Source organism: Sorghum bicolor, chromosome 1, assembly GCF_000003195.3.
Source record: "Sorghum bicolor cultivar BTx623 chromosome 1, Sorghum_bicolor_NCBIv3, whole genome shotgun sequence".
Taxonomy (NCBI): domain Eukaryota; kingdom Viridiplantae; phylum Streptophyta; class Magnoliopsida; order Poales; family Poaceae; genus Sorghum; species Sorghum bicolor.
In genome coordinates this window covers 30,071,777-30,088,398 of record NC_012870.2, presented here as the reverse complement: position 1 = coordinate 30,088,398, position 16,622 = coordinate 30,071,777, and positions in this window count along the sequence as shown.

Here is a 16,622-nt window from a genome sequence, read left to right as displayed (position 1 = left end):
GAGAATAGCAGAGATGAGGCAAATGATAAAAGGAAAATATATTATTTATTATTATTATTATTATTTTTATTTTTATTAGAGAAATGATTAAGCTAGTTCGTAGTCAGCTCAGCAACCGTCTCCCCGGCAACGGCGCCAAAAAGCTTGTTGACACTTGCTAACACCACTTGAATACTAGGTTGTCATCCCCAGCATGGCACTAGAGTGTACTATGGTATTTATACGCAAACAGATATATCCGCAAGCGCACGGATATCGTTGTAGCTTTTACCCGGTTAAAGGTTTTATCGTATCCACAGGGAAACGGGAGAACTGATCTATACTCTAACTTAACCTAGATAGATAGATAGGTGTAAATAGGAAAGATGGTAGAATTGAATAAGAACAATATTAAAGGTAAAATGATAATCGGGGAATATAGAGTAGAGCAATCTAATATATGGGCGATAATAGGAGAATAGAGAGAATAACTATGGTTTCTCTACTTCAAAGGGGTATGTCTATGTCTGGGACGAACCACGTGATAAGAATACACCACAAAGGATGCTTATCCATAGGCCGATAAACCCTACCAGTCCTGCTAACGGGAGGTGGACTACAGAGGACTACGCGTAGCTGTCACCTACGCGGCCTACCACACGATCTGGCTAGACAGGGGATATCCACAAGTAATCTAGGTCTAAGCACCACGCTTACACCTATACCACAACTCTCACCTATAGCGTCCTATAGATTAAAGTACTCAAATGAGTTGTGAACCAGAACATACATGGATAGTAATTGCATAATGAAATAGAAGTAGATTACCAGAGTCATCCCATGAGCAAGCTTGATTAGAGCTTGATCATGGCGAAGTACAACCGGAGGAAGAACCTACAGGCCGGCCTCTCCTCCAATCCTCCCTCGCTCTCTATCTCGCTACTATCTAGATCTACTCTAGTTTAGAGAAGAGAGGAGAGCTCTCATCTCTAAACCCTAGCTTTTGCTCTATCTATGAATAATGAATAGGGATCAAGGGGTGTCTCCTCCAGGGTCCAGGGGGCCTGCTTATATAGTCCCCTCAAGTGAATCTAGGCCGTCGGATCAAACCGACATTAATCGCACGATTTTGCTTGATCCTTTAGGTCGGTGGAGCATGATCCACGAAGTAGAACGTGATTGGACGAAACACCAGGGCGGGCGCCCAAGGGGGGAGGGTGGGCGCCCTGTCCCCGAGCCCGCTCGGCTTCCCGTGGCTTCTGGAGTCTTCTAGATGATAGAAAATTGCACGACACGTTAATATCTCTATGTAGTCCCGACATGTGGGCCTTTCCTCCATATTTCCTGATAAGCCCCTGGAGAAATAGACAAACACCAAAACTCATCGAATTCTGTCAGATAAAACCCTAAGTCTGGGTGTTGGTTGCATTTGGATCCATTTCTTTATTTATTTGATGATTATATTTGGTACTTAAGGACCGTCAACAGTGCTCCAAAGAAGATTATTGTGAGGGTTACGGTGCTCACCCCGGAGGGATTGTGAAGAGCAACTCTAGTTGAGCGAGACATGAAGAGCGACAAGTGGTCCAGCCGGGTCAAGTGCTAGAGCTTTTGGTAAGCACTCCACGTGGGAGAGTGTGACTTGCGGGTCACCAGTAGCAAGAGGACCGACAGCAACCTTGGAGCTTGTCTCAATGGGGACGTAGCTTGGTGGCAACCAAGTGAACCTCGGGAGAAAATCATCGTGTCAACATTGTTCTTCCTGTTGGTTTGCAAGTCCCTAACACAAGCTTGTTCTTATATTCATATACTTGTGCTTGTGTAGTTGCTCTTGTAATTAGTTAGCTTGTGCAGCTTGCTAGTTACCTTCTTGCTTGTGTAGCTAGAAGTAGTTCCGTTGCGTGACTAATTTGGTTTGTGTAACCTTGTTAGTCACATTGCTTAGTTTGTGTAGATAAGTAATTTGCGCTTTCTAATTTGGCATTGGTTGCCTTGTTATTGAGCATTGCTAGTAAGCTTAGGAGCTTTGTGCTTTTGCTTACTAGTTGTGTAGGAGCTCCTCGGTCTTGCAAAGTACTAGTGGCATAGGTTTGTGTGACCTTGCTCCTAGAATTGGTTAGATGAGCTCTTGCTAAGGTAGCACATTGCTTGCTTGTTTAGGATCTTTTCAAGGTGCTAGAGAACTTAGATAGTTGGGTGTAGTCTTGGCTAGACCGATAGTTTTTATTCCGCATGTGGTTCGGTTAGCCGGCATAATAAATTTTAGAAAGGACTATTCACCCCCTCTAGTCCACCATCTCGACCCTTCAACTACTCCAAGCCATCTAGGGTGTGAGGAAACATCTAAGAGTAACAAGAAATCTACAGCAAACTCAAAGATCAAGTGCCGCTAGATGCAACTCTTAAAGCAATACACTTTAATCTCACTAGGATGAGCAATCAAGCAAGGAGATGAGCGGAGAGAGTGTTCTCTAGCTCAAAGTATATCTCAAGTAATCAGATGTGCAACAGAGAGCTCCCCAAAACTAGCCACCTTCTATTTATAACGTTACCCTTGTGGGCTAGCCGTTAGGTGCAGGGTGGGGGCGTCAGGCGCTTTGATGCCTACCTGTCAGACGCGGTGTTGGTATTTCTAACATGATTACAAATAAGAGGGTCAAACCCTTTCCTAGCAAAGGCATTAGAAATATTTGGGACATCTCTTAGCATTGCTTAAGTCAGGTTGTCATCCCCAACACAACACCAAAAGATGTGGTTGTACTTATGATCATAGCACTATAGAAAATGAATAAAGGTTATCCACAAGCACACAAATAAAATACACCCGTTGTAGTATTTCACCTAAGAAAGTTCTAGGTTTTGGTATTTATAATTTTATCACTCGAAGGTATAAAGAATAAAAGTTATAACTTATACTTATGATAAGAGTTCCACTAGATCAATACTCAAAACAGGGATCAATCATATCATAAAAAAGGATAACTAATAACAGACCAAAGTAATCCTAAAAGGGATTCCACCGAGCATTTTCCTACTTTGGCACGACTTTAGAAAGATCTTGAAAATAGAGACTAACTCCTAAAGTTATTCTAACTATAGGTTATTGAGCTACATTAGTTAGTGCAATTACGTTTAGCAATCATGGTTAGGATAATCTCATATTCATACTCAGGAGACATTGCTAAGGTGGGTCAAGAATAGAGCAAGACATCACCCTACAACATAAGCTTACTAGTCCTATATTCGAGGAGTGGACTATAACAAAGCTATAAAGTCTCCTTCGTGATCTAACACATGACCCAAAATATAGGGTGCATCTATAGATAAACAATGTATAAGCACCATGCTTACACAATATCTACCACCCACCCCTAGATCAGGATGAGCGCTATACAAACAAGAGCATAAACACAAAACTACTCCAACTATACTAAATATATAATCAACATAGGCAATGGACATTTTAATTATGAATAAAGAATTATAAAAAGTCATATCAAGTATTAGACTCACATACAAACTAGAACAAAAACTAGAGGAAAACATGAACTAAACAATGAACTAGTTGAACTACAAGACAAACTATATAAACTAGACAAGAACGCGATCAACTAGACGATCTAGAAGATGAACTAGAAGAACAATAGATGAACTAGAAGATGGACACAATGAACTAGAAGATAAGTAACACAAAATAGATTAACAATGTTAAATACCACTACACCACAACACTTTTATAGCGTCAGACATCTGACGCAAAATCCTTTTTTTGCAGTTAGATGATCTGACGCTAAACATTGCCCAGAGACCATCTGACGCTAAATCTGAATTTAGCGTGCTATTGTCTGACGCTGTAGGTACTTATATTCAGAGTCTAACTATCTGACGCTAAAACAAGGTACACCGTCCAGTCCTCTGACGCGAAAAATAATGGGCCCCACCCTCGCTCGCCTGCCTGTGCTCAGTTTTCTCTTTTAGAAACAAAATTTGAATTTTTTGAGTTTTTCAAGTGACCTCGTTTGAAAAAACCATCAAAATGAAAGTTGTAGATCTCAAAAAGTTATGAAACTTTATAGTTGATAATTTTTTCATTTGAAATCATCTTTTGTCATCGAAAACTATGTTCGAATTTCTCAGATTTAAAATTCAAATTTTGTAAATGACCTCGGATGGAGAAACTACCAATATAAAAGTTGTAGATCTTGAAAAGTTATGAAACTTTGTAGTTGATAACTTTTCCATTGGAATCCGTTTAGGACCTCAAATAATCAATATATGCTCGGTTTAGGATAAAATGTGGGGAACTAAACTCTAATATAGACACAAGTGAGTGATAGGCGGAGTGGTAGAGGAGGTTACACGCAAGGGTAGGGTCTCAGGTTCGAATCCCACTGGCCGCGAAGCACGCGATTTTTACGCGAAAAAAAGCGCGACTTGCGACTTCGACGAAGACGGGCGGGCGATTATCCAGGCCCTGTAATTAATTTTTTTTGTATTTTTAAAAGTCGATTTTACTAGTGAAAACCCGCCAGCTTGCCGCTTAGTTGGCCCGTGAAATTTGAGCCTGGCCCATGTATACATTGAAACCCTAACCGCGCCCCAAATCCTGCCAGCGCCGCCACCAAATCCCGTTGCCCCCTCCCGCCCGCCTCTGCTCCCTCCTGCCTCGACCCACGCCCTCACCATGGAGCTCAGATCCGTGGCGGCCTGCTTCGCTGCTGCCTTCTCCCGTGACCCACTCCAGTGCCGGCGACTGCTCCCATGGGTGCCGCCGCCTCTTCTCACTCCTCCTTCCAGATCCATCCCCGTGCCCCACGGCAGGGACCAGATCCACCACCGCGCCACGAGCATCGGCAGGCGGCATCCGCTCGCCGTGGATGTCCCAGGGGTTCCGTTTGCCAACGACGCCTGCATGCGCGCAGGCGCGCTACGAGCTCTCTGCTGTTGACGGTCCTTAAGTATCAAATTTAATTATCAAATAAACAAAGAAAAGGATCCAAATGAAATCAAGATCTAGACTTAGGGTTTTATCTGACAGAATTCCATGAGTTTTGGTGTTTGTCTATTTCTGCAGGGGGTTATCAGGAAATACGGAAGAAAGGCCCACACGTCGGGATTACATAGAGATATTAACGTGCTGCGCAATTATCTTACATCTAGAAGACTCCAGAAGCCACGAGACCGAAGCGGAGGCGAAACGGGGCCAGAGACAGGGACTATAAAACCAGACCCCCTGGCCCCTGGAGGAGAGAGCCTCTCAACCCTAATTCATTGTTCCATCAAGGGAGAAGAAGCCTCTGATCAAGATTAGAGCCACCACATCAATTAGACATCTAGATTAGCATAGCTACATAGGATTAGAACTAGAAGGAGTCAATCTTCGATTGGTTTCCGGATCTGTCAAGAGGATTCTTGGTAATTCTCTAATTGTGCTTCTAATTACTTTCTAATTATCTTTGTTCTTCAATATTATGAATATGACTTTGTTCTACTTCAATATATTGTTTATGACTTTGCTCTACTTGCTTATATTCAAGATTATATTGTTCTTAGTTTATCATAGTTATGTACTTGGCTTAGTTAGATTGGATCTATATACATTCTTAGGATCGTATAGCGTTTATCCATCGGATCCATGGGTAAATGATAGATATTGTGTAGGCGTGGTGCTTATACCGTATTTATCTGCGATTGTACCCAATATGCCAGATCGTGGGGTGGTTCGGGATAGTGATAGCTTCATTGATTCTTATATAGTCCCCCTCTCGTGTGTTGGGCTGGCAGAGCAACATTATTATAGGGGTGTGATTGCTATGTTTCTGATATTCCTTGCTAATATCACTATGCATGGGCGTAGTCTTGTCTCACAATGATTGCTAAGTATGCTTGCACTAATTATGATATGCTAGACTATATAGTTAAGAATAACTTAGGGAATATTCTTGTAGTTCGTTCTAATACCATGCTAATGACTTTCTAGAGTATCTAATTGAGGTGCTTATCATATTTATTATGTGGCTAGATCAGATTAGTTATCCTTGTCACTATTATTATTTCATATATCTTTTATGTGACACTTATCCCTGTATGAAGAGTTAGATATAATGTTCTCAATTATACATGCAATGATGGATGCTCAATCTCATATTCTATTCTGTAATCAATATTGATGATTGCTAATCCCTTCCCAGTGGTAAAAATATAAATAACGATACCTGGAATACTTCCCGGTTAAAATGCTACATCGGTATTAATCTGTGCGCTTGCAGATCCCATTCATTATTTATTTAGAAGAGCAATTGCATATTTCAATACCGCGTCTCTTATATCATGCTGGGGATGACAACTTGGCTTAAGTGGTGTGAGGGATAGGTTTGCATTTTTGGCACCGTTACTAGATTTAGAGAACTTAGTCTACTTTTGGTAATGATGTTAAGAATACCCAACAAGCATTTTTGGCGCCGTTGCCGGGGAAGGTTGATTACTAATCAAGAATGGAATAAAAGATTTTGAGTTATCATTCGCATCACTAATATGATTGAGCTTATCTATTCTCTCATACAGTTTTACCCCGATATTTTTCTATTTTATCTTATGCAGGGGATTGTATGAATAGAAGACATCTTCCAGGAAATTTTGATGACAATCCCGAAGCATTATTCAAGAAGACGAGAGCCAAGAAGAAATCATCAACACTTCACGAAGAAGCTTCATCCAATCAAGAAGATCACCGGAACTTGTCTTCAGAGTTCGAAGCCATGGCGAACAAATCGATCCGCGAGTTCTCAGCTCCCACTACGGACAACATCCGCACTGGACCTGCTGCAGAGATCGATGGCAACTTTGAGCTCAAGCCTGGACTTATCAACATGGTGCAATCCAACCAGTTCTGTGGGAAGGCACACGAAGATGCTAGTGCTCATCTACAACACTTCCTGGAGATTTGCAACACATTCACCATAGCAGGAGTTTCCAAAGACGCTATACTACTTCGCTTCTTCCCATTCTCACTGTTAGGAAGAGCGAAGCAGTGGTTCTACGCTACAAAGGAGAAGAATACTACATGGGCACTCTGCTCAACAAACTTCCTGGCTAAGTTCTTTCCCATGGGCAAGACCAATGCTCTCCGTGGGAAGATTACAAGTTTTCAGCAACAAAATGATGAATCTGTTCCAGAAGCATGGGAGCGCTTTCAAGACTACATCCTAGAATGTCCCCATCATGGAATGGAGAGTTGGCTACTGATGCAGACGTTCTATCATGGGCTCAGCAACAGTGCCCGAGAGACCATGGATGCTACAGCTGGAGGAGCATTCTTATCACTTACTATACCACAAGCCACAGTTCTTGTGGAGAAGATGGCGTCCAATCAAAGCTGGAATGAAGAGAGGACCCAGACACGCAAGAGAGGTGGAGGTATGCATCAGCTGAAGGAGGTAGACATGCTGTCTGCAAAGCTAGACCTGCTCATGAAGAAGCTCGATGATAGAGCTGGAGACAAGAAAGAAGTTATGCACATCTATGACTCTCACATGACTTGTGAGGAGTGTGGAGACACTGGACACTCAGGCAACCACTGCCCTGAGATGCTTGAGGATGTGAACTACATCATCAACAACAAGTACTACTACTACAACCGTCCTCAACAAAATCAAGGTTGGAATCAACAAAGGCCTAACTACTCAGGTAATTATCAAGGTAACAATTCTTACAACAATAATAATAATTTTCCACCTTTGAGAGAGTTAGTGTCTAATCAAGGAAAGCTAATGGATAATCTATCTAAGAAATTGGCATCTAATGATAAAATACTAGAAAATATACATAATAGAATGGATAATTTCTCTACTGCCATCAAGAATCAAATTAGCTTTAATAAAATGATTGAAACCCAGTTAAATCAAATAGCTGCTGTTGTTCCTACTACTAACCCCGGTATACCATCACAACCGGAAGGATTAGAATCTGCAAATCTTGTAGACATGTTTGTTGCTGGTAATTGGAGTAACCCCGTCACTGAATTTTCTACTGACCGTCTGCCGGTCAAGAGAGGCAATCCAGGACGCCCCGTCATCCCGATCTCCATCGACATGGTGGACTTCCCAGAAGCACTCTGCGACTTTGGCTCTAGTGTCAACATTATACCCAGGGTACTCTATGAGGAATTCTTTACATATCCTTTATTAGAAACAACCATGTGTTTGCAGTTTGCAGATCAGATGATAACTTTTCCAAAAGGATTAGTGAGGAACCTTTGTGTCCGAGTTGGTACCTTGTATGCCCCAGCAGACTTCGTAGTGGTAGAGACCGGAAATGATGAAAGAGCACCTATCATCCTAGGAAGGCCATTTTTGAACACCACGGGAGCTATCATCTACGCCAGTGCTGCCAAGATCAGTTTCTACGTCAAAGGGAAGAAGGAGACATTTTTCTTCAAGAACAAGACTACACAAATTCCAGATCAATCCAGACGTGAATCAAGGAAGAGGACCAACAGGAGAAACAGGAACAAGCAAGTGTGGACCGAGTCAGCTAAGATGGTCACTGTAGTCCATGGAGGCCAAGATCATCAACTTAAGTCACCGTTTTTGACCAAGAAGGACGACTGTTGGGTATTTTAAACGCAAACAGAAAAATCCGCAAGCGCACGGATACCGATGTAGCCTTCACCCGGGAGTATTCCAGAGTATCGATTTTCCACAGGGAACGTGAGTGTACTAATTAAGATCCAAGATCGCCCAAGGATAACTATATAATTATTTTTGGTGGGAAGAGAGGAAGTTTCCTGAGAGTTCTCTAATTGATCTAAGAATCAAGAATTACTTCAAGATTATCTATATCGGGACATCAGAGCACTAACCACAGAAAGAGATGAGAAGGGGGCTAGGAAGGTCTGACTACGGTCCTACAAACACCGATTCGAACGAGGTGGAATACGTCGACCGTTAGGGCTGTCACTACCCTAAGGCTACCACAACAATCCGCAGGATTGGGTGCAATTCCAGGTAATTGCAAGACTAAACACCACGTCTAATCTATTAATTACTACTCTAATGTTGCAAAGATTAGAGCACTTGATGCAAGCGGGAATCCAATAAATAACTTGAATGTAAATAAAACTAATTAAAGAACTCAGGATTATGAATTGAAGAACCTGGAGAACGATGAAGAACGAACTAGTTGCTGCAAAAGTATAATATTGAGGAAGATCCGACAGATCTGGCTCCTCCTCCTCCGCTCTCCTCTTCTCTCTCCCTATTTTCTAGATTACAACTAGAACTAACTAGAACTAGAACTAGAGGAACTAGAACTAGAAGAACTAGAGGGATCCTCTCTACTTGGATGAAGAATTGAAACCCTAGCTTTGATTCTGTAGAAGAGGTATGCCTCCAGGGGCTGGTGGGGGTCTGCTTATATAGTCCAGGAAGAGTAGCCCCCAAGAAATCTAGGAAGAGTAGCTCCCAAGAAATCTAGGAAGAGTAGCTCCCAAGGAATTTCCACGTTATTCTCCACCATCCGATCAAACCGACCTTAATCGCGTGATTTTCCTTGATCCTTAGAGTCGGTGGAGCACGATCCGCGAAGTTGACCCTGATTGGGCACTGTAGCAGGGCGGGCGCCCAGGAGAGTAGGGCGGGCGCCCTGCCTCCGAGCCCGATCGCCTTCCCGTTCGTTCCCGTGGCTTCTAGAGTCTTCTAGATGGTAGAAAATTGCGCGGCACGTTAATATCTCTACGTAATCCCGACATGTGGGCCTTTCTTCCATATTTCCTGATAACCCCCTGCAGAAATAGATAAACACCAAAACTCGTGGAATTCTGTCAGATAAAACCCTAAGTCTAGGTGTTGGTTGCATTTGGATCCTTTTCCATGATTAGTTGATGGTTAAATGTGAGCATTAAGGACCGTCAACAAGCTCCCCCAAGCTTAACCTTTGCTCGTCCCTGAGCAAAGCTAAAATCATCAAGAAAACAGGGGTTACTTTTATGCCTCTTACTATAGGGTTTTGAAAAAACAGAATGATCAAGTCAAGCACTATGTCTCAAGTTCTTCTGTCTTACCTTTGTTTTGGAGTTTTTTTATAAGTCTGCAAAATGAAACTGAGGCATTGCCTTCTTCTCGATAGATATATAAGTAGAGCTCTAAAAGTTTTAGCATACTTACTTTGCATTTTGCTATGTCAACACTCGGAGTAAGGGAGAGGAATGTCATACTCCTAGATCAAGACCTTTGACCTTTTTGAGAAGTTTGTCATCTCTTACTGGCATATTGCTTATTAGAGGGACCATGGGCTATCATTTTTTTTCTTTTTTTTCTTTTTTTCTTTTTTTCAAGTGGGCAGCAAGTACCTCTAATTCTACTGTCGGACACATGTCTATTTTTTTCCACTCATGAGGGTATCTTTGTACCCCTAATTCTACTTCGGACACTTGTCCATTTTTTTGACCTCTCGTCTCACTCTCTTTTTTTTCGAATCAAATTTTTGCATAGTCCCATGCCTCTAACGCAATAATACTTCGGAAGAGTGAATCTTTTATATTTTTAAAACAAAAAGATCTTGATCTTGGGAGCATGATAATTCTCTCAACCAAAACTACAAGAATTAACAATGGCTTGAACAAAGCAAGTGCCCATAGTTTTAATATTTATATCTTATAAGACTCTAGGTATTATGATCTATATATATATATATTTTTTATGAATTTTTAGATTTTCAAAAGATAAAATCTCCAGAACTCTAGCAAAACTTGGAACAAGTTAAATAGTAGCTCAGACCTTCTCATATCATGTTTGTCAATTACCTAGACTTGAATCAAACTTTTTTTATTTTTTTTAAAACTTAGGATTACACAAAATTATTGTATATTACTTAAAAGAAAAACTTTGTTTGGTTTCATGGTTATGCATTTTTATTTATTTATTTATTTCCGAATACTAGAAAATAAAACCTAAGGAAGAAAAGTAATACTTATCTAGATACACGTGGGGGTGCCTCCCCCAAGCTGGATGTGGACATAGTCGTTCATTCTTGTGGCCTGTATGTTCGGTCTCACTCTTCTTAAGCTTCAAAATCCTGCACAACCCAAATAGACAACAAAACTCGTGGAACATGTTAAGGGTTAGGTAATTGTCTAGAGCTTATGAGAGCTTAATATGAGAATTCTATAAACTCAATCACATCAAGCTCCTCTGCCAGGTTGTTTTGTGGCTCAAGATAGATTTTCAAGCGTTGACCATTTACCTTAAAAGTGTTACCTGTGTCGTCTTGGATGGTAATGGCTCCATGAGTTGAAATGTCAATAACCTTGTATGGTCCATCCCACTTTCTTCATAGCTTACCATGCCCAAAGAGCTTAACTCTTGAATTGAATAGTAGAACCTTATCTCCAGGCTTAAACTCCTTGTGCTTGATTCTCTTGTCATGCCATCGTTTTGTTCTCTCTTTATAAATCCTTGAATTGTGGTAGGCTTTCTCTCTCCATTCTTCTAGCTCAGATAGTTGCATCAGACGATTCTCACTAGCGAGGTGGAGATCCATGTTCCATTTCTTGAGTGCCCAATGAGCCTTAAACTCTACTTCCACAAGCAAGTGACAAGTTTTTCTATATACAAGTTGATAAGGTGACATGCCTATGGGTGTTCTGAATGCAATTCTATATGCCCAAAGTGCATTAGGAAGTTTGTCCTTCCACCCCTTACCCATCTCATCTACGGTCTTTTGTAAAATATTTTTGATTTGTTTGTTAGGTGTTTCGGCTTGACCGCTAGTCTGAGGATGGTATGGTGTTGCGATGTTGTGTCGAACTCCACGATCGGCTAGGTACTTCCGGAAGATTTTGTCGATGAAGTGGGAACCTCCATCGCTTATAACTATCCGGGGTATACCAAAGCGAGGAAAGATTACTTCATGGAACATTCTCTTGGCATGTTTTGAATCAGCTGATCGACAAGGTAAGGCTTCTACCCATTTGGACACGTAGTCCACGGCTACTAAGATATATTTGCAATTCCCGGACATAGGGAATGGCCCCATGAAATTAATGCCCCATACATCGAAAAGTTCTACTTGAAGATTATTTGTGAGAGGCATTTCATTTCGTGAGTTAATATTCCCATGTTTTTGACATCGGTGGCATCTCCTGACAAAGTCCTTTGTATCTTCATACATCGTTGGCCAGAAAAAGCCACTTTGCCAAATTTTAGCATGTGTCCAAAATGCTCCATAGTGTCCTCCATATGGCGAGGCATGACATCTTTCCATAATTTGAGTAGCCTCAGCCATAGGAACACACCTTCTCAAGAGTCCATCAGTGCAGACTCGGAAAAGATATGGCTCATCCCAAAGGTGGAAACGACTATCGTGAAGCAACTTCCTTTTGTTTGCACCAGGTGGGACATAGCCTTTTACTATAAAGTTTACGATGTCTGCGTACCATGGATCTGCGTGTGTTATCTTAAGCAGGGTGTCATCCCTTAGGTAGTCATTTATGGGAAGCTCATCATGTGTTTCCTTATATTGAAGCCTAGACAAGTGGTCGGCTACGGAATTCTCAACTCCCTTCCTATCTCGGATTTCTATGTCAAAGTCTTGGAGAAGAAGAATCCATCGAATTAGACGAGGCTTAGCATCTTTCTTAGTGAGGAGGTACTTGAGAGCAGCATGGTCTGAATAGATGATTATCTTTGCCCCCACTAAGTAAGATCTAAACTTGTCTATAGCAAAGACAACAGCCAAAAGCTCTTTTTCAGTTGTAGTATAATTGAGCTGTGGTCCAGACAAGGTTTTGCTAGCGTAGGATATGGCATAATGCTTTCTATCCTTGGTTTGTCCTAAAACGGCACCAACCGCAAAATCGCTAGCATCACACATGATCTCAAAAGGAAGATTCCAATCAGGTGGTTGGATAATCGGGGCTGAGATGAGTGCTTTCTTAAGAGTTTGAAAAGATTCATGACACTCATCACTAAAGATGAAAGGCGCGTCCTTAGCTGGGAGATTAGTTAGGGGTCTAGCAATTTGAGAGAAATTCTTGATAAAGCGTCTATAGAACCCTGCATGTCCCAAAAAGCTACGGATTCCTTTCACATTCGTGGGAGGTGGAAGTTTTTCAATAACTTCAATCTTCGCTTTGTCCACCTCTATACCACGTTCGGACACTTTATGTCCTTGCACTATTCCTTCCTAAACCATAAAATGGCATTTCTCCCAGTTCAGGATTAAGTGCTTTTCTTCACATCGCTGCAAGACTCTATCTAAGTTCTCCAAACAATGATCGAAGGTTTTGCCATAGACGGTAAAATCATCCATGAAAACCTCCATGATCTTCTCAATCATGTCCGAGAAAATAGACATCATGCACCGTTGGAAAGAAGCTGGAGCATTGCACAATCCGAACGACATTCGTCGGTATGCATAAGTTCCATATGGGCATGTAAAGGTAGTCTTTTCTTGGTCATCTGGGTGGATTGGGATTTGGTGATATCCAGAATAACCATCAAGGAAATAAAAGAAAGAGTGGTTTGCAAGCCGTTCCAACATTTCATCAATGAAGGGTAACGGAAAATGATCTTTCTTTGTAGCCTTATTGAGTTTTCGATAGTCAATACACATACGCCACCCAGTGACAATTCGTTGAGGGATGAGTTCATTCTTCTCATTCCTAACGACCGTCATTCCTCCTTTCTTTGGCACTACTTGGACAGGACTAACCCACTCACTATGTGGCACAGGATAAATAATCCCAGCACGATAGAGTTTGAGGACCTCTTTCTTAACAACCTCTCGCATAGCATTGTTAAGTCTCCGTTGTGGTTCCCTTGAAGGTGTAGAATTGGGATCAATAGGGATACGATGAGTGCAGAGAATGGGACTAATGCCCGTGAGATCCTCGAGAGAGTAGCCGAATGCTGATCTATGTCTTTCAAGAACAGTGACAAGTTGTTGTGTTTCATAATCGGAAAGCTTGTCACTGATAATTACTGGAGTTTTTGAGTTGTTGTGCAAGAAGACATATCTAAGGCCAGAAGGAAGAGGTTTTAATTCTATCGAAGGAGGTGAAGGTAGTTCATTTTTGTCTAGCTCAACGGGTTCTACCAACTCTTCTTCTTCTTGAACAAAGTGTTCATGATTAAAGAATGGTTGGGTCATCTCCTCTTGAGTCACCATTAAGACCTCCTCAATAGGATCTGGGTCTAGTTTGGGTTCCACTATCGTGTTAATTGATCTAGCAAGAGGAACAACAATAGTGGAATTCCCAACCTTGAAGTCTAAATGACCTCGTTGTGGTTGTTCCTGTAGAAGTTTCATGATTGGTCTGCCAATCAAGAGAGGAATCTCTGGTATGTCAAAAATGTGGAAATCTAGACATATTCTAGAGTCCTTGATTCTAACAGGAACTGCCCTTAATACCCCATGGCTTTCTAGAATTAGTCTAGATGGACTTTGTAAAAGTTTTTGAGATGGGGTTATGGACTCGTTGGGATAAAGAGTGTCAGCTAACTCCTTGGAAATAACATTTATCCCAACATATGGATTGTAGTGGACCTTCCTAGCGGACCTTCTGATTTGGCACAGAAGAATGGTTGAAGGAGTGATGATCTGAGCTACCTCAGGAGACAGCTCTGCTTCTGTTAGCCATTCGTAACTCAGAATAGCCGAAAGGCTTTTGATGTGTTCTATGTCAACAGATTCTACTCTTAGAACAGATTGAGTGGTCCTTGCTAGAGGTCGTGTTTGGATAGGAAAATTCGAGGTGTTTCCATAATCTTCAAAAAGATCTTCCTCGAATTCAAAGGGATGCTCTAAAGGTGGTGGTTCATCATCCCTTAGTTGGTTTTGCATTCCTTTATAAGGAGGTTTCTCTACAACCAAATTAATAGGTGGGTCAAGTGGAATTTCTAACTCGGTTGCAAGTTCCTCATCTTTTGGTTTAGGATCAGGCTCGACTTCTTTTTCTTCTTCAGGAAACTCATCATAAATGCCTGTGTAAGGGGTATTTTCAAGGATTTTCTCTAGGATAGCTCTCCCCTCATCTGTGAGCTTGTGTGTGAATGAGCCTCCTGAAGCAATGTCGAGGTGAAGAGCAGCTTCCTTGCTTAGACCACGATAAAAGTGGTAGTACAGTACATGGTCAGGCAGGGAAAGGTTTGGACCGGAATTGGTAAGGCTTGTGAACCTAGCCCAAGCTGCTCCTAAAGTTTCCTTCTCTCTTTGTTTGAATGTAAGAATTTCGATTCTAAGGTCAGCAATTCGAAAAAGTGGGAAGAAAGCGAGACAAAAGTTGTCCCGAAGTTCATCCCAATTTCCATTAACGCTCCCTACAGAATGAGCATACCACTTTTTTGCTCTTCCCAAAAGGGAGAACGGAAATAATTTCCATTTAAGGGTTTCTTGTGTCATGCCGGAAATAGATCGGCAAGAGCACAACTGCTCGAATTCTCTAAGGTGGGTGTATGGATCTTCATCTACTTGCCAGAGAAGGGTTGCTCCTGAATCATGGCTATTAGATCAGGGCCGAGGTCGTAGCCATCTGTAAGAATTGGATGTGATGATGGTGGTGGCTCTAATAACTCGCCCTTTGGAGCAAAGAATTTATAAATAGGAGTGAAATCCATGTGGTGTGGTGAAAATGGTAAGGTGAGTGTGGTAAAAAGGAAAAGAAAAAGGATACACGGATGACTTGGTTCGAAACTAGCACAACTACCGTTCCCCGGCAACGGCGCCAGAAAGCTTGTTGGGTATTTTAAACGCAAACAGAAAAATCCGCAAGCGCACGGATACCGATGTAGCCTTCACCCGGGAGTATTCCAGAGTATCGATTTTCCACAGGGAACGTGAGTGTACTAATTAAGATCCAAGATCGCCCAAGGATAACTATATAATTATTTTTGGTGGGAAGAGAGGAAGTTTCCTGAGAGTTCTCTAATTGATCTAAGAATCAAGAATTACTTCAAGATTATCTATATCGGGACATCAGAGAACTAACCACAGAAAGAGATGAGAAGGGGCTAGGAAGGTCTGACTACGGTCCTACAAACACCGATCCGAACGAGGTGGAATACGTCGACCGTTAGGGCTGTCACTACCCTAAGGCTACCACAACAATCCGCAGGATTGGGTGCAATTCCAGGTAATTGCAAGACTAAACACCACGTCTAATCTATTAATTACTACTCTAATGTTGCAAAGATTAGAGCACTTGATGCAAGCGGGAATCCAATAAATAACTTGAATGTAAATAAAAGTAATTAAAGAACTCAGGATTATGAATTGAAGAACCTGGAGAACGATGAAGAACGAACCAGTTGCTGCAAAAGTACAATATTGAGAAAGATCCGACAGATCCGGCTCCTCCTCCTCCGCTCTCCTCTTCTCTCTCCCTATTTTCTAGATTACAACTAGAACTAGAACTAGAGGAACTAGAACTAGAAGAACTAGAGGGATCCTCTCTACTTGGATGAAGAATTAAAACCCTAGCTTTGATTCTGTAGAAGAGGTATGCCTCCAGGGGCTGGTGGGGGTCTGCTTATATAGTCCAGGAAGAGTAGCCCCCAAGAAATCTAGGAAGAGTAGCTCCCAAGAAATCTAGGAAGAGTAGCTCCCAAGGAGTTTCTACGTTATTCTCCACCATCCGATCAAACCGA